At 40.8% G+C, this 19,436-nt stretch overlaps 1 protein-coding gene and 1 long non-coding RNA gene across 3 annotated transcripts in view; one reads left to right on the top strand and one right to left on the bottom strand.

The window, feature by feature from the left end:
* The window catches only part of LOC103350202 (uncharacterized), a 104,009-nt gene that overhangs the window by 47,257 nt on the left and 37,316 nt on the right, over positions 1 to 19,436 (top strand). The window contains exon 1 of one of the 2 annotated variants that reach the window (XR_016218796.1): positions 16,124 to 16,245. The exons of the other annotated variant lie outside the window; for it this stretch is intronic. This is a non-coding gene — a long non-coding RNA (uncharacterized LOC103350202). Of the gene's footprint in view, positions 1 to 16,123; positions 16,246 to 19,436 lie in introns of those variants that run through there. 2 annotated transcript variants of the gene reach the window in all.
* The window catches only part of LOC100357801 (interferon-induced very large GTPase 1), a 48,914-nt gene that overhangs the window by 28,575 nt on the left and 903 nt on the right, over positions 1 to 19,436 (bottom strand). The gene's annotated exons all lie outside the window — the stretch shown is intronic.

Here is a 19,436-nt window from a genome sequence, read left to right as displayed (position 1 = left end):
GGATTTAAGGAGATTCAAGATGGTTGAATAGTGAGATGCTGCACTCACCTCAGCCACAGAGAAATACCAAATAAACAAAGGAAGGACTGTGTTCCCAGGGAAATGATTGAGATAAATTTCTAGTAAGAAAGTGACAGAACAGCAGAGACTCTGTCAGACAAGAAAGAGAAAGGACGGACACATTGCTACGGCCAGCTGCTACCACCATCCCCTGCAGCACCTACTTGACAGCTTCCAGCCTGGGAATGCCATCTTGCTTGGAAAAGGTAAGAAGAGGGTGCCTCAGTTTCACAGCAAGCAGCCCTACTGCCAGAGAATTCCAGTCTCCACTGACTTCAAGTCCAGCCTGGGGAGCTGACTGGGGCTTGGGCATTTCTATTGTTCTGAAAAGGGAAACAACATAGCCTTACCCCCTCCCCAGCGCCTGTTGGACTCAATTCACTGGGGTAGAATTGCTGCTGAATGGTGTTCTGACTTAGGAAACAGCAAGCTGTCCGATGCTACCAGAAGCCACAAGAGCCAGAGACAGGACACTTTCCAGAGTGGAGAAAAGACTCCATATGCCTAACGACTGTGGAGTTTTAGGCATAAGTTCTGCAGCTTGCGCTTACTCACTCTGTGCAATCCAAGGTGATTCCTCTTGGCTTCTTGGTGCTAACACCAGCATAATTAATTCAGGAGGACCGGGGCCGGCGCTGTGGTGCAGTAAGCTAATCCTCTACCTGCGGCACCGGCATCCCATATGGCCGCTGGTTCTAGTCCCAGCTGCTCCACTTCCAATCCAGCCCTCTGCTATGGCCTGGAAAAGCAGTAGAAGATGGCCCAAATCCTTGGGCCCCTGCACCCACGTGGGAGACTGGGAAGAAGCTCCTGACTCCTGGCTTTGGATCAGCTCAGCTCTAGCCATCTCAGCCAACTGGGGAGTGAACCAGCAGATGGAAGACCTTTCTCTCTCTCTCCCTCTCACTGTCTGTAACTCTACCTCTCAAATAAATAAATTAAAAAATAAATTCAGGAGGACCAGAACTGTGGATACTCCTCTCTACCTCCCAGCTTACAATGCTGGAAATCCAGGGTACAAACCCCAGCATCATCCTTACATGTTGTGTGGGAATTGGGGGCAGCTTTGTCAGCTCCTTGCAGAGCTGAAACTGCTGATATTGCTATTACAATCTGTAGTAACATGTGGTATCTGAAGAACTCCATCTGCATTGCTTTGCTTTAAGCAGGTGACTATCACCATCCTCAGCACAAGTGGCTGTTGTCTTGGGAACCTGACTAATGACCCCACAATATCCTGAAGCACCAGGACTATGTCAGTTAGTAATAATTTCCTCAGCATCGCCAGTATCTACCCTGAAAATCTATCTACTCTGGAAAAACCTGCCAGCATTTCACTTCTCTGTACCCATACCTTCCAGTGCAACATCTCCAGTATATTTGTAGTCACCTTGTAGTATTGGAGTAGTGGTCCCTTCATATCCTCCAGTTCTGGGACTCGGGCTTTTGGAGCTTGAAGCCCCAGCACCAAACTCTCTCAGTGGTACCTGGGATCAGGTCCCATCCATATCACACAGTGCTAGAGCCACAGGTGTTGATGCCACAAACCCCAGCATCACTCAGGCATGTTCAGTGGGGTAAGAGGACGGCACCCTTGGTGTCCTTCAGTACCAAGAACAAGGCTCCATCTATCACAAATCCTAGTGTGACTGACACTCAACTCTGAGGACTGAAGATACACACCCTAGGAAGCCATCATTTTTAGTCATACTTCTACCTCAGTGCACTGCTGCAGACTAGACAACTGTGTCACTTATAGACACTGTTGACACTGATTAAAACAAAAGAAATTCTCAGCACTTCTGGACTCAACCAGAACCAAAGCCAAAGCAACAAACCAAGTGAATATCTTGCATTGTGTCTGAACAAAAGAACTCTTCTTTTTAAATTTTTTCATAGATACAATTCTAAGAATATATTCCCTTTCTCCCTCCCTTCCCCTTTCTCCTTCCCTTCCCATCTCTGTGTCCCTCTTTCCTCCCTCGCCTTCTTTCTTTCTTTTTTAGTTTTTGAGATAACATTTTTAATTTATGTTATAGTCAAGGGCTTAATGATCCACTAAATGAAGAGTTCAACAAATAAAACGTAAAAAGATCTTAACTCAGTGGAGATATGGGCAATCACTATACACAATCAAATGTCAATATGACCCTTTCACCCATATACAGTCAATTTTAAAATAATCATAGACCATTAAAATTATGGTAGTATAATATTCTTACCATTGGTTTGGCAAAGAAATACAGTTTGAGGAAACTATATTTACAGCCATACTGTTACACACAGGCATTTCTGTCCTTTTTTTGTTTATTGATTTCTTCTTTTTGAGTTTTAGCTCCCAAATATATTGGAGAATATGTGGTATTTGTTTTACAAAATGTACTCCCTAAAGAAGAATCGGCTGCTACATCAGATGTGCAGATGTCAACATAAGGACACAGGAAACATGAAGTAGTAAGGAAGTATGACATCTCATAACAACAGTATAGTTCCAAAAATAGATCCTGATCTGGTGGAAATCTATGAATTACATGAAATAAAATTCAAACTAATGATCCTAAGGCAATGCAATATGATGCAAGAGAATACAGATGGACAGTTTGAAATACCAAAGAAATAAATAGGTGAAATGAGTGAGAAATTTACTAAGGAGGTAGAAATCAATAAGAAGCAAACAAATTTTGGAGCTGCAAATTACTATCAACAAATTAAAAAATACAATTGTGAACTTCAACAGAAGAAAAGACTAAATGGAAGAACGAAATTCTGATCTAGAAGATACGACTTTTTTGATAGATTTTTCTACTTTAATATACATCAAAATATCCTCAATACATATCAAATACTTTTAATAATTTGACATCATATATTCAATTTAATATCAAGTACTTTGTATAAACATCAGGTTTTTTTTCACATGCCTTATTTTGAGTGATTGAAAACTTTCTTCTACACACCCGTTGCATGATTCTTAAACCCACTCTGATCACCAGGATCAGCCCTGGAACTTTCTAAGAATGTAGATTCTCAGCTGCATCTAAAACCAGAACCTCAGAAGGAGAGCTCAGATACTGTTAACTGTTTATAAAAATCCTTCGATGGGGGTGGCCTTGTGAGGCAGTGGGTTAGGCCAACATTTGTGATGCCAGCACCCCATACTGGAGTGCCCATTCCAGTCCTGGCTACTCTATTTCTGATTCAGCTCCTTGCAAATATGCCTAGAAAAGCAGCAGATAATGCCTTATATCTTTGAGTGCTTGCTGTCCTCATGGAAGACCCTGATGGAGTTCCTGGCTCTGAGCTTCATGCTGGCCCAGCCCTGGCTGTTGCAGGCATTTGGAGAGTAGGAGACATTACTTTTAAGATAACCCAGAAAATAATTAACAAATGAAGAAAGCCTGCATAGAACATGGGGTACCACTAAGTGATCAAATATTTGAATTTTAGAAATGACTAAAGGAGAAGAGAAGGAATACATTGAGAATCTACTAAATGAAGTAAGGGTTGAAAAATTCCCAACTCTAGAAAGAGATATGGATATCCAGATACAGGAACTTAAAAGACCCTATGCAGACTCAACCAAAAAACCCATGTCCAAGGCACATTGTAGTTAAATTGTTGAAGGTTAAAAACAGGGAGAGAATCTAAAGGCAGTAACAGGGAACTGTCAATATACATATAAAGGAAAATCAGTTAGACTAACAGCAGACTCCTCAGTAGAAACCCTACAGGCCACAAGAGGGGATGATCTCGTCAGCGTCTTAAAAGAAAAAGAAAAAGGCTGGCACCGTGGCTCACTTGGTTGGTCCTCTGCCTGTGGCGCTGGCATCCCATATGGGCACCGGGTTCTAGTCCCGGTTGCTCCTCTTCCAGTCCAGCTCTCTGCTGTGGCCTGGGAGGTCAGTGGAGGATGGCCCAAGTGATTGGGCCCCTGCGCCCGCATGGGAGACCAGGAGGAAGCACCTGGCTCCTGGCTTCAGATCGGTGCAGCTCTGGCCGTTTCGGCCATTTGGGAGGTGAACCAATGGAGGAAGGACCTTTCTCTCTGTCTCTCTGTCACACTTCTGTCAAATAAAAAAAAAAAAAGAAAAAGAAAAAAAAAAAAAACTTCTAACCAAAATGATTATATCCAATGAAGCTATCCTTTAGAAATGAAGAATAAATAATTTCCCAGATTAGCAAAAATTGAAAGAATTCATCACCACAGACCAGCCTTACAAAAAATTCTGAAGGTAGTCCTACATTAGAAATAAACATTGTAAAATCACATGACACTACTAAATTCACTAACCATGCAGATACAATCAGTAGCCAGTCAACAAAATGGCAGGTGTTAGTTCTTATCTATCAACAGTAATCTTGAATGTAAATGGATTAAATTCCACAGTCAAAAGATATAGGTTGGTTGAATGAGTAAAAAAATAAAAACCGGGCTAGCACTGTGGTGTAGTGGGTAAAGCTGCCACCTGCTGTGGTGGCATCCCATATGGGCACAGGTTTGAGTCCTGGCTGCTCCACTTCTGATTTCACCTTCCTGCTCAGGTGCCTGCAAAGGCAGCAGAAGATTATTCAAGTCCTTGGGCTCCTGCACCTATGTGGGAGACCTGGATGAAGTTCCTGGTTCCTGGCTTCAGCCTGGCCCAGCCCCAGACATTGTGACCATTTGGGGAATGAGTCAGCAGATGGAAGTTCTCTTTCTTGCTCTCTCCCTCTCTCTTTCTCCTTATCCATCAATCTGCTTCTCTGCAACTCTGACTTTCAAATAAATAAATGAATCTTAAAAAACAAACAAAAAAATCCCACAAGCCAAAAAATGAAGACCCAACCATATGCTGCCTACAGTAAACCCACTCACAAGTAAAGAAGATACACATAGCCGGAAAGTGAAGGACTGGAAAATACATGCCTGGCAAGTGGAAAACAAAAACGAACAGGAATAGCTATACTCATATAAAACAGACTTTAAATAAAAATTTGCAAAAAGAGATGAAGAACATTTTATGTTGATAAAAGGGTCAATTCAGTAAGAAGATACAACAATTGAGGCTGGCACCATGGCTCACTTGGTTAATCCTCCGCCTGTGGCACTGGCATCCCATATGGGTGCCGAGTTCTAGACCCAGTTGCTCCTCTTTCAGTCCAGCTCTCTGCTGTGGCCCAGGAGGGCAGTGGAGGATGGAAAAAGTGGTTGGGCCCCTACACCCACATGGGAAACCAGGAGGAAGCACCTGGCTCCTGGCTTCGGATTGGCGCAGTGCTGGCTGTAGCGGCCATTTGGGGAATGAACCAACAGAAGGAAGACCTTTCTCTCTCTCTCTCTCTCACTGTCTATGACTCTACCTGTCAAATAAAAAAATATAAAAATCATAAATATATATGCACCCAACGCAAGACCACCCAGATATATACAGGAAATACTGTTAGACCTAAATAGGGAAATAGGCTCTAAAACGGTAATAGTGGGGGAACTTCAACACCCACTGTCATCAGTGCACAGAGCATGCAGATGGAAAATCAACAACGTTCAACAGAGTTGAACGAAACAGACATTTACAGAAAATTTCACCCAACAGCTAGAGAATTCTTTTAACACTTTCTTTTAATTAACACCTGGATATTTTCTAGGATAGATTGTGTATTAGGCCACACATCAAGCTCAGTAAATTTTCTTTTTGACAGGCAGAGTGGACAGTGAGAGAGAGAGAGAGAGAAAGGTCTTCCTTTTGCCATTGGTTCACTCCCCAATGGCTGCTGCGACCAACACGCTGGGGCCGGCATACCGCACTGATCTGAAGCCAGGAGCCAGGTACCTCTCCTGGTCTCCCATGTGGGTGCAGGGCCCAAGGACTTGGGCCATACTCCACTGCACTCCTGGGCCACAGTAGAGAGCTGGACTGGAAGAGGGGCAACTGGGACAGAATCCGGCACCCCAACCGGGACTAGAACCCGGGGTGCCGGCACCACAGGAGGAGGATTAGCCTAGTGAGCTGCAGCGCTGGCCAGCATTTGTTTATCTTGCCATGTCTTGATTTCCCTTTTATTTTTGAAAGATGGTTAAACCAGATATTGGTTGATGTTGCTTTCCCTCCATGGTTTCTGTTAAGAAATGAACTCTCACTGTCATTGGGACTTCCTTGTAAAACTGCCCTTTCTCTGGCTGCATTCAAGAGTGTTAGTGGACCAGCACCACGACCGGGACTAGAACCCAGGGTGCCAGTGCCATAGGCAGAGGATTAGACTATTGAGCCGTAGCGCCAGCCCAAGATCAGTAAATTTTAAAAGATTGAAATCATAATATGTATTTTCTCAGACCACAGGAGAATAAAACTAGAAATCAACAACTAGAACAATAGAATATTTGCAAATACATGGAAATTAAACAACATACTACTGAATGACCAATGGGTCATTGAAGAAATTATAAAAAGGAAATAAAAAGCTTTGAATGAATGAAATGAAAACAAAAAACGGCACAACAAAATCTGTTGGTTATAGCAAAATTAGTATTAAAAGGGAAGTTTATAGCAATAAATACTTATATTTAAGAAATAGAGCTCTCAAATAAATAATCTAATGATGCATCAGGGACTTAGAAAAATGACAACAGGGGCTGGTGCTGTGGCTTAGTAGGTTAAGCTCTACTTGTTTTGATGGCATCCCATATGGGCGCTGGTTCAAGTCCAGGATGCTCTACTTCTGACCCACCTCCTGGTTGATGGCCTGGGAAAGCAGTAGAAAATGGCCAAACTGCTTGGGCCCCTGCACCCTTGTGGGAGACTCAAAAGAAACTCCTGGCTCCTGGTTTAGATCGGCTCAGCTCTGGCCGTTGTGGCCATTTGGGAAGGAACCAGTGGATGGAAGACTTTTCTGTCTCTCCTTCTCTCTGTAACTCTGCCTCCCAAATAAATAAATAAATCTTTAAAAAAATCCAGAAAAATGAGAACAAACCAAACTCAAAATCAGCCAGAAGCAATAAATAATAAGAGCAGAGAAAAATAAAATTGAAACTAAAAATCAACAAAACAAAAACTGTTTTTTTTAGAAGATAAAATAGACAAATCTTTAGGTAGACTGACAAAGAAAAAAATAGAAAAATTCAAAATAAAATTAGATATGTAAAGGGGATATTATAGCCAATACCATTAACATACAAAGGATTAATAAAAACTACTATGAACAGGTATATGCTAACAAATTGGAAAACCTTAAAAAGAAATGTATAAATTCCTGGACACATATTCTTGAAATCAAGAATACAGTCGTAAATGTAAACAGACCTATAACAAGCAATGAGATTGAAGCACTAATTGTATATCTCCCTTCAATGAAAGTCTAGGTCAGCGAAAGTCCAGGGACCAATGGCTTTGCTATCAAATTCTATTGAAACATTTAAAGAGGAACTAATGTCGATAATTTTCAAACAATTCCAAGATATTGAACAGGATAGAACTCTGCTAACCTCTTTTTATTAGGCCAGCATCACTGGATGCCAAAACCAAATGAAGACACAATAAACAAAATAAAAATGCAAACAAACATCTTTGGTGAACATAGACACAAAACTTTTCAACAAATGCTAGCAAGCAAAAATATCATACATGATGATCAAGTGAGATTTATCCTAGAGATGCAAGATGGTTCAACATTTGTAAATCAATAAGGGTCATAAATCACATCAATAGAACGAAGAACAAACATTTGATCATTTCACTAGATGTGGAGAAAGCATTTGATGGGATTTGACATCTCATGAAAAACCCTCCACAAATTAGGTATAGAATGAATATACCTCAAATACCATACAGAATGGGTAAAAACTGAAAGCATTTCCCCTCAGATCTGGTACAAGGATGTCCACTTTCACCATTCTTATTCAATATAGTATTGAGAGTATAAGCAAGAACAGTTAGTGAGGATAAATAATTAAAGGCATCAAAATTGGAAAGCAGAAAGTCAAAATATCCATGTTTGCAGATGACATAACATAAATGGAAAAACATAAACACTGCACCAAAATCCCATTAGAACTGATAGACCAATTCACCAAAATCAACAGACAAAAAACAGTAGCTTTTTTTTATATACCAGTAATGATCTTGCTGAAAGAGAAATCAAGAAATAAGTCTCCTTTGTGGTAGCCAGAAAAACAGATATTTAGTATTAAGCTTAACCAAAGAAGTGGAAGATCTCTGCAATGCAATTCATAAAACATTGATGGAAGAAATCATCAAGTCCACACAAAAAATAGAATGCTATTCCTTTTTCACGGGTTGGAAGAATTAATATAATTAAAATGTCCATATTTCTGTAGACAATCTATAGATTCAGTGGAATTCCTATCAATATACCAATAGGCAGTCTCTAATGAGTTAGAAAATCAACTATAAAATACTTATGGAATCACAAAAGACCTAGAATACCCAAAATGATCCTGAGGGGGGAAAACATCAAGCTGGAGGCATCACAATATTAATGACATGGGAGTTTGGAAAATGCCAGAAACTTTCTCATGTCTCCCCAGGACCAGAGTTCTCTATGTTTATCAAAGGTGTTTTCTGAGAAGGCCTTCCTGCATTTACAAATTCTCTCTGAAGAAGCAAGAGAACACCTGCAGGAAGTGAATCAAGATGCAGAACATAGAAGAATAATCACCTGCTTTGAAACAATAAATTCTGTTGAAAAAGACCATCTCTTTCTGCTTGTTCCTAGGTTGTCGCTCCCCCATTCGTGGAGGAACGACACAGGACCCTGTGCTGTTCTTTTGTCTGCTCGGCCCTTCCCGGGTTTGCTGCTGGTCCTTCCCGGGTTGGCTGCCAACCCCTCCACCTCCGTGGAGGGGCGGCTCCCCCTGCCACTTTCCCCACTTCCGTGGAGGAGCGGCACACCGCTGGCCGGCTCTCTCGGGGGCTGCTCAGATGTTATCCGGATGTTCCTGGTGCATGTTGTCTCTCTCCTCCTTTATAGTCCTCTTCCACCAATCCCAACTCTGCTACCCACACGCCGAGCACGCTGCTCTCCTCCAATCAGGAGCAAGATCAGCTCCTGCAGCTCATCAGTCAAATTGGCGAGAGGCAGCTGTGTAGAAGTTGTTTACTCCTCTCCCAGCGCCATATTGTGGGAGAGCAGATGCATAGAATAAGTCTTAATTCCAGTAACTTAGTCTAGTCCGAGTTGCTCCCCACACTAGGTAAAATTTTAATAGTTGATGCCAAATTCTGAAATCATTGAATATTAGTGGTTAATGTTTGAAAAAGTTCTTGCAATCAAGTCTGTGATGTACAGTAATGCCTTATGTATTATTTGTAACCATTTTAAATAGCATGACCATGTCTCTAGTTAGTAGGGGGCAGTCTTGCTTTATTCTGCCTCCAGCTCAAAGTGAATTTGGAATTAAACATTTTAGTGTAATATATGTATAATGCTGGCATTTTAAAGGGGTTTTCTCAAAAGTTAAAGCATGCTATTTTTGCATTTTTGTTTATTAATCCATAATTTAACCTATAAATTTATTCATGAACACCTGGAAACAAAATCATAGTGCAAAATACATTTAAGACGTGGTCAAGAACATGTTGTTAATTGGAAAATAAAAAGTGTTGATTTTTTAATAGTCTGTATTTGAAATTTTACAATACTTTATGGTTGTGTGGGTGTACCATAGGAATTCTACAAGTGTCACTGTATAAAACAGGAAGGACAGGGCAAATACAGGTTAATTACTAGATGTAGCTCTTGATATTGTCTGTCTGATTGGAGTCCCAGAGGATTGGGTATAGGAGCAAGAAAGAATTAGCTTGAAACTTTTGAGATGATTCTTGATCTATACTGTATTACTTTACCATGTGTTAGCAGAAACAAATTAGTTGTAAATGTAGAATAATGTGCTTTCTGCTCACATGGTAATTCATCTTAGTTTGCTATGTTAAACCTGTAGATACAACAGAACATTAATAAATGTCTCTTGCATAAGCACCTTTTACAAAAAGGAATAAAGAGAGAAAGAAAAGAATAAGTATATCTGTTTTGCTGGAAATAGATTATTTTGTCAAAAAATTTTTTAAAGATTTATTTATTTGAAAGTTAGAATTACACAGAGAGAGGAGAGGCAGAGAGGGAGAGGGGTCTTCCATCTGCTGGCCCACTCCCTAACTGGCTGCAATGTCCGGAGCTGCACCTATCCAAAGACAAGAGCCAGGAGTTTCCTCCAAGTCTCCCACATGGGTGCAGGGGCCCAAGGATTTGGGCCATCTTCTACTGCTTTCCCAGGCCACAGCAGAGCTGGATCAGAAGTAGAGCAGCTGGAACATGAACTGGCACCCATATGGGATGCTGGCACTGCAGGCGGCCTCTTTACCTACTACACCACAGCGCCAGCCTCCCCAATTTTTTTTTAAAAGATTTATTTATTTATTTGAAAGTCAGAGTTTCATGGAGTACAGGGGACCCAAAGTTGCCAAAGTAATATTGAACATTAAGAGCATAATTGGTAGAATCATACTTCTAGATTTCAAAATTCACTGCAAAGCCACAAAAATCAGAACAGTGTACTACTGGCATGAGAATACATTTATCATTCACTGATAAATCTTAGAAGTCCTGGGTCCTTGGGGCACCTGTAGTGCTGACTTTGGACTGCAGATAGCTTTGTGGTAATGGGGGAACAGAATATCTGGATGTACTTCCTGGGAAGTTTTGCTGACTTGCAGTAGTTGGTCAGTATTCCTCATTTACTCTTGTCTGTCAGCATAGTATTTACACATTTCACTGGGGTAGCAGAAACTCAGCTTGAAATTCTGTGCTGAAAAAGTACGTGGATCCTAGTATTTCCTTGGTGTCTATTCAAACAGAAGTGCCTACTCTTTAGCCTAGCAGGCTCTAGTCTAATGTTCCTGCCCACTGGCATGTACCACCATGCATTCATTTATGATGATACCTTGAGAATCCCACATCTATGATGACTCCTCTATCAGATGTGGGCAGCATTCCCTGGAACACAGTAATTCCATAGTGCAAGTATTAGTGCTTTGTCAAGGTGGAGGAAGGAAAAACCCATATATTTCCCCGCCATGACCCTGCCAATGGCCACTGACAGTATGGACAAAGTCCTAGTAGTGAAGGCTAAAGATAACCACGAATTCTTTGATCAGAAAAAATAAAGTTACTTACCTCCTGAATAAAAAATAAAATAAAATAAATAAATGAATAAATAAATAAAGAGAGATTTACCACGCATAACCTGAGGGTGTCACCTTTGCACACCCGTAACCCTGAAGAACCAAGCAGAGCTCTCAGGCCACACCCATCTCAAGCCTCCAAGGCTCCTCCAACAGCAGGCAGTCCACTTAACACGGACATAGTATATAAAAAAACACACCTCAAAGTGAGGGAAAAAGAATTAACCATGCCAAGCAATAAACACAGAAATCGAGGAAACAAGATCAACGATGACACTATGACGCCTCCAAATAAACAAAACACCCCAAGCCAAGATTATGAAGATGATGAGATAGAAGAAATGCAAGAGACGGATTTCAAAAAATTTATGATAAGAACATTTAGAAGTTTTCAAAAGCAAATCCTTGAACTACAGAAATCCTTATTGGACAGGATTGAAAATCTCTCTCGTGAAAATGAAATATTAAGGAGGAATCAAAATGAAACGAAACAACTAGTACAACAGGAAACTGGGATAGTGAAGAGAAATCAAAATGAAATGAAGAGCTCAATAGATCAATGGCAAACACATTAGAGAGCCTTAAAAACAGAATGGGTGAAGCAGAAGAGAGAATATCGGACTTAGAAGACAGAGAACAGGAAAGGATACAGTCAAACCAAAGAAAAGAAGAGGAAATTAGAAATCTAAAAAGTATTGTCGGGAATCTACAGGATACTATTAAAAAACCCAACATTCGGGTTCTAGGAGTTCCTGAAGGCATGGAGAGAGAGAAAGGATTAGAAGGCCTTTTTAGTGAGATACTAGCAGAGAACTTTCCGGGTTTGGAGAAGGACAGAGACATCCTAGTACAGGAAGCTCATAGAACCCCTAATAAACATGACCAAAAGAGATCCTCACCACGACACGTTGTAATTAAACTCACCGCAGTGAAACATAAAGAAAAGATCCTAAAATGTGCAAGAGAGAAACGTCAGATTACTCTCAGAGGATCTCCAATCAGACTCACAGCAGACTTCTCATCAGAAACACTACAGGCTAGGAGGGAATGTTGAGACATAACACAGGTGCTAAGAGAGAAAAATTGCCAACCCAGAATATTATATCCTGGTAAGCTCTCATTTGTGAATGAAGGTGAAATAAAGACCATTCATAGCAAACAGAAATTGAAAGACTTTGTCGCCACTCATCTGGCCCTGCAAAAGATACTTAAAGATGTGCTACACTCAGAAACAAAGAAACATGGCCATCAATATGAAAGAAGGGAAAGGAAGAACACCTACCAGTAAAAGAGCATGGGAAGCTCAAAGCATGTAATAGAAAATATCTCTGGGAAAATGGCAGGGCAAAATCACTATGTATCAATAGTCACATTAAACGTTAATGGACTTAACTCTTCAGTTAAAAGACACCGATTGGCTGACTAGCTTAAGGAACAACACCCAACTATTTGTTGCCTACAAGAAACACATCTCTCTAACAGAGATGCATGCAGACTGAAAGTGAAAGGTTGGAAAAAGATATTCCATGCCAACAAAAACAAAAAAAAAGCAGGTGTAGCCATATTAATATCAGACAAAATAAACTTTAATACAACCTGACACCATCAAGTTACTAGAAAACATTGGAGAAACCCTTCAAGATATTGGCACAGGCAAAGAATTTCTGGAAAAGACCCGGGAGGCACAGGCAGTCAAAGCAAAAATCAACTATTGGGATTGCATCAAATTGAGAAGTTTCTGTACTGCAAAAGAAACAGTCAGGAGAGTGAAGAGACAACCGACAGAATGGGAAAAAATATTTGCAAACTATGCAACAGATAAAGGGTTAATAACCAGAATCTACAAAGAGATCAAGAAACTCCACAAAAACAAAACCAACAACCCACTTAAGAGGTGGGCCAAGGACCTCAATAGACATTTTCCAAAAGAGGAAATCCAAATGCCCAACAGGCACATGAAAAAATGTTCAAGATCACTAGCAATCAGGGAAATGCAAATCAAAACCACAATGAGGTTTCACCTCACCCTGGTTAGAATGGCTCACATTCAGAAATCTACCAACAACAGATGCTGGCGAGGATGTGGGGAAAAAGGGACACTAACCCACTGTTGGTGGGAATGCAAACTGGTCAAGCCACTATGGAAGTCAGTCTGGAGATTCCTCAGAAACCTGAATATAACCCTACCATTCGACCCAGCCATCCCACTCCTTGGAATTTACCCAAAGGAATTTAAATTGGCAAACAAAAAAGCGGTCTGCCCTTAATGTTTATTGCAGCTCAATTCACAATAGCTAAGACCTAGAATCAACCTAAATGCCCATCAACGGTAGACTGGATAAAGAAATTATGGGATATGTACTCTTTAGAATACTATACCGCAGTAAGAAACAACGAAATCCAGTCATTTGCAACAAAATGAAGGAATCTGGAACACATCATGCTGAGTGAAATAAACCAGACCCAAAGGGACAAATACCATATGTTCTCCCTGATCGGTGACAACTGACTGAACACCAAAAAGGAAACCTGTTGAAGTGAAATGGACACTATGGGAAACGGTGACTTGATCAGCATAGCCCTGACTGTTAATGAACAACTTAATACATTATCCCTCTTAGTAGTTTTTTTGTCTGTTCTACTTAATATGACTGGTTTAATTCTGTAATTAATACACAGTTATTCTTAAGTGTTGAAATTTAACTGAAATGTGATCCCTGTTAAACATAGAGTGGGAATAAGAGAGGGAAGAGATGTACAATTTGGGACATGCTCAAGCTGACTTGCCCCAAATGGTAGAGTTAGAAACATACCAGGGGATTCCAATTCAATCCCATCAAGGTGGCATGTACCAATGCCATCTCACTAGTCCCAGTGATCAATTTCAGTTCACAATTGATCATAATGAAAGGACTAAGAGTCAAAGGGAGCACATAAACAAGTCTAGTACCTGCTAATACTAACCGATAGAATAAATAAAGGGGAGAGTGATCCAACATGGGAAGCGAGATACTCAGCAGACTCATAGAATGGCAGATGTCCTAAACAGCACTCTGGCCTCAGAATCAGCCCTAAAGGCATTCTGATCTGGCTGAAAAGCCCATGAGAGTATTTCAGGCATGGAAAGCCCAGACACTCTGGCAAACAAACAAACAAACAAAACAACAACAACAACAACAAAAAAACAAAACTAAATGAAAGATCTCTGTGAGTGAGATCCCAGTGGAAAGAACAGGTCTTCGAAGAAGGAGGTACTTTTCTCTGAAGGGAGGAGAGAACCTCCACTTTGACTATGACCTTGTCTAAACAAGATAAGAGTTGGAGAAATCAAAAGGCTTCCATAGCCTTGGAAACTCTTGACTGGAGGATAGGGAGATTACTGATGCCATAAACAGGAGTGTCAATTTGTAAAGTCAACAATAAGAGTCACTGTGCTCTTACTCCTCATGTAGGATCTCTGTCCTTAATGTGCTGTACATTGAGATTTAATGCTATAATGAGTACTCAAACAGTATATTTCACTTTGTGTTTCTATGGGTGTGCAAACTGTTGAAATCTTTACTTAATGTATACTAAACTGATCTTCTGTAAAAAAAAAAAGAAATTATCAATTCCCAACTTGACTCTCACTGGGATTAAACATGACAATAGGTCTGATCTGATTTCATCATCATTTAAAAAATCATCTATTATTTTTCACTTTATGCTTCTGTGTGGGAGCAAACTGTTGAAATCTTTACTTAATTTATGCTAAACTGATCTTCTGTATATAAAGAGAATTGAAAATGAATCTTGATGTGAATGGAAGGGGAGAGGGAGTGGGAAAGGGGAGGGTTGTTGGTGGGAGGGACGTTATGGGGGGGAAGCTATTGTAATCCATAAGGCATACTTTGGAAATTTATATTCATTAAATAAAAGTTAAAAAAAAATCAAAAAAAGAAAGTATACATCAATTGCTGATCCAAATTCATAATAATAATAATAACTAGATTCATTCTAGAATAACTTTCATTTTCTTAAAATAATGAGTTTAACAAAGAAATAAATGAACAAGTAAATTCTTATTTACATTTAAGTCAAAAGCAGACTGATACTGAGATCTCAGCACAGCACCGGATACTGTGTGATATTACAGCACAATTTTTAATATTCTTAAGAAATATTATTTGGAGGCTGGCGCCGTGGCTCACTAGGCTAATCCTCTGCCTGTGGCACCAGCATACCGGGTTCTTTTCCCAGTTGGGGCGCTGGTTCTGTCCCAGTTGCTCCTCTTCAAGTCCAGCTCTCAGCTGTGGCCTGGGAAGGCAGTGGAGGATATCCCAAGTGCTTGGGCCCTGAACCCACATGGGAGAACAGGAAGATGCACCTGGCTCCTGGCTTTGGATCAGCATAGCTCCGGCCGTATCAGCCGTTTGGAGGGTGAACCAACAGAAGGAAGACCTTTCTCACTGTCTCTCTCTCTTACTGTCTAACTCTGCCTGTCAAAAAAAAAAAAAAAAAGGAATATTATTTGGAACCCAAGATTATACCCACACCAAATTAGCGAAGGAACAAGTAAAGCTATTAGTGTATAAGTATTGTTGCTAATATAAAATATAAAAATGTGGTTAAAATTCCAGCTGGTTCAGTATAAGAGATGATTTAGTACAGAACAGGATAGAGTACGTGTGATGGTGGTGGTGAGAGTGACCATGTGAAAAGTTCATGGAGAATTATTTTTGAAAGTATCATATAACAATAGAGCGTGGTCATGAAGCTCACACAAAAATGGTAATTACATCCTAACAAATGGAATAAAAATAAAATAAATTTCAATGAGTACTATAAAAGTTGGAAAGAAAAAAATACAAGTGAAACAAGAATTCATGGGTGCAAACAGAGCAATAAATTGACTGTTTCAAGCTGTGGTCACTTGAGGAACTGCAGCTTCAGAAAGGGCCATTTCACCTTTCTTTTCCTACATGCAGCAAGCCATAAATTCTTCTCAGAGGGATTTTCTCCCTCAACTAAGGTAAGAAAACATTCATAACTACCAAGAACTGATAATTGGTGCATCCTTGAATCTGAATAGATAATCTCATTGGACTAACTCTTACTTTCCACTGGCTTTTTTTTTTCAGAATTATTTTATTTATTTGAAGGAGTTACAGAGAGGTAGAGCCAGAGAGAGAGAGAGAGAGAGAGAGAGAGAGAGAGAAGTCTTCCATTCCTCTGGTTCACACCCCAAAAGACCACAATGGCTAGAGCTGATCCAAAGGTAGGAGCCAGGAGCTTCTTCTGGGTCTTCCACACAGGTGCAGGGGCCAAAGGGTTGGGCCATCCTCTACTGCTTTCTGAGGCCATAGCAGAGAGCTGGATCGGAAGAGGAGCAGCTAGGACTCAAACTGGTGCCCATATGGGATGCTGGCGCTGCAGGCTGGGGCTTTAACCCACTGCGCCACAGCACAGGCCCCTCACTGGCTTTTATAGCCTTTTCTCACGTCTTACTGAAATCCTTAGAATTTGCTCCCTGGTTCATGTGGGGAGCAGGGCCTGTCTCCCACAACATGGTGAAATAAGTGCTGAGACTACCGAGACTAGACTAGACCACTGAGACTATTAAGACTAACTCTATGCATCTGATCTCCCATCATACGACGCTGAGAGAGAGTGAACCTAATTTTACACAGCTGCTTCGTTAATTAGCTGATTCCTGGCCCAACCCCTTAAAAGAGAGAGAGAGACAACATGCGTGGCCACATCCCCTGAGAGAGTAGGTCGGAGAGCTCGCTGGTGCCACTCCTCCGCGGAGGCGGGGAAGCGGCAGCAAATCTGGGAAGGACTGGGGAAAAGAAAACAGCGCAGGGTCGGTGCCGCTCCTCCACGAGTGGGGGAGCGACAGTTCAGAGATCCGTTCCTTCACAAATGTATTGCTTTGTGTCTCAAAGTTTTAAAGTATCTTTTTTTTTTTTTTTTTTTTGACAGGCAGAGTGGACAGTGAGAGAGAGAGACAGAAAGGTCTTCCTTTGCTGTTGTTTCACCCTCCAGTGGCCGCTGTGGCCGGCGCGCGGCGGATTAGCCTAGTGAGCCGTGGCGCTGGCCCTAAAGTATCTCGCCTTGGTCATCTCTTTAGATTTCACTCTCTCGGGAAGATTCTCACTTACATGCAAATTTAATAAGATGTGTATACTTCTCTATTATTGATCAGCCTTATGTTAATTTAAATCTTAGATGTAGCCTAAAGGCTCACATAAGAACTAATGGGTGATAGAGGGGATCTCTCTCTCTCTCTCTCTCCCCCCCTCCCTCCCACCCTCTCTTTGTCTCTTACATTCTCAATGAAGAAATGTCCCTAGCCTCTTTACAGTACTGACTCTGTTCTCTTAATCTTGTTCACCTTCCCTTTAGTCTTGTTATCTATATCTTGAGGATTTTGAGCATCTTTCCTTCATGTTATGTAAAAACATATGCTTATGTTCTATTTCTACACAGACTATATTCTCCTTACTTTATAACTTTTTGTGTTCTTTATATTTAGACAATTTCCAGGTTTCTCAAAAAAAGTACTTTAAATCTACATACCTGGGTCAATAAATGTTTCCTGTTGAATTTATGAATGTACCCTCCCCATTTTTAACTTGCCTCATTATGCTTTCACATTTTTCTAAAAATGTTCTCATAGGCCCAATACATTCAAATTACTAAGCCTGGATGTCTCTCCTACATTTTTATCCCACTCATCCTTTGTTGGCTCTCCTGTCATCTACCATCATGATAATGTGTCTATCACTAAATTTGATCACACAAAATATGTACTAGAGATTTAACAAAAATATGCCAAAAATACTAGAATTCATTTCACACACTTATTGAGGACTTTCAGTGTGCTGGGAAATGTTCACAGACTAGATCCTTGCAGTTGGAGAACTTGCATTCGAATAAGGAAGGCAGACTACAAATTTGCAAATGCACAGATAAGGAAAATAATTTCATAATGGTGTTTTAAGATCTTCCTTTTTCTAGTTTCTATCAAATTTTAGTTTGCCTCTTATATTTTATCCCCTAGCCTATATATTCTCATTCTTTCAGATCTGAAGCTTCTCTTAGAGCATGTTGGGTCATCTATGTAGAGTATCTTATTCAATTAAAATCTCATGCTAAATTTCTAGATTTAACTCTTTGGGAAAAGTTTCTTCTGGTATTTGTTTAGTTATTTAGAAAAAGAGAATGAGAGAGAGAGAGAGAGAGAAAGGGAGAGAGAGAGAGAGAGAGAGAGAGAAATATGACTCTGATGATTAATTCCCCCAAATGCCTGCAACAGATGAAACTGGGCCAGGAGAAATCCACAAAGTAGCCAGGAACTTAACCCAGGCCTCCCACATCAATGCTGACCCCAACTACTTGAGCCATCATTGGCTGCCTCGCAGGGTATGACTTAGCTAGAAACTGGAATTGAGAATTGTTTTTTGGAGCATTCATATCTGTGTTCCTTGCATGTCTTTTTTTTTTTTTTGGTATATGGTCTTTTATTTATTTTTTTCAATTTTTATAATCTATATAAGGTGAACAGATGTTTTCATGTCATATATACAGATTTAGGAGCACAGTGATACTTCCCAACCTAGCCTCCTTCCCGCCTACAGTCCCGTCTCCCTCCTCTTTCCTTTCTTATTCTTTCTCTTAATTTTTACAATGACATACTTTCAGTTTATTTTATAATCATAAGCTTAACACTCCACTAAATAAAGAATTCAAAAAGTGGTAAGAAAAAAAAAAAACCACACTGTTCCTCAACAGTGGAGACAAGGGCTGTAAACAATAATCAGATCTCAAAATGTCAGGGCTGGTGCTGTGGCATAGTAGGCTAAGCCTCTGCCTGGGGCACCGGCATCCTGTAAGGGTGCTGGTTCACGTCCCAGCTGCTCCGCTGCTCCTCTTTTTTTTTTTTTTTTTTTTTGACAGGCAGAGTGGACAGTGAGAGAGAGAGACAGAGAGAAAGGTCTTCCTTTTGCCGTTGGTTCACCCTCCAATGTGGCCAGCGCACTGCGCTGATCCGATGGCAGGAGCCAGTGCTTCTCCTGGTCTCCCATGGGGTGCAGGGCCCAAGCACCTGGGCCATCCTCCACTGCACTCCCTGACCACAGCAGAGAGCTGGCCTGGAAGAGGGGCAACCGGGATAGATTCCGGCGCCCTGACCAGGACTAGAACCCCGTGTACCGGTGC

The sequence above is a fragment of the Oryctolagus cuniculus genome, chromosome 1 (genome assembly GCF_051225735.1).
Source record: "Oryctolagus cuniculus isolate XC-2025 breed Fujian yellow rabbit chromosome 1, ASM5122573v1, whole genome shotgun sequence".
NCBI classification, from domain to species: Eukaryota; Metazoa; Chordata; class Mammalia; order Lagomorpha; family Leporidae; genus Oryctolagus; species Oryctolagus cuniculus.
Note: the sequence above shows the minus strand (reverse complement) of the source record. Positions and strands in the feature narration are given on the sequence as shown.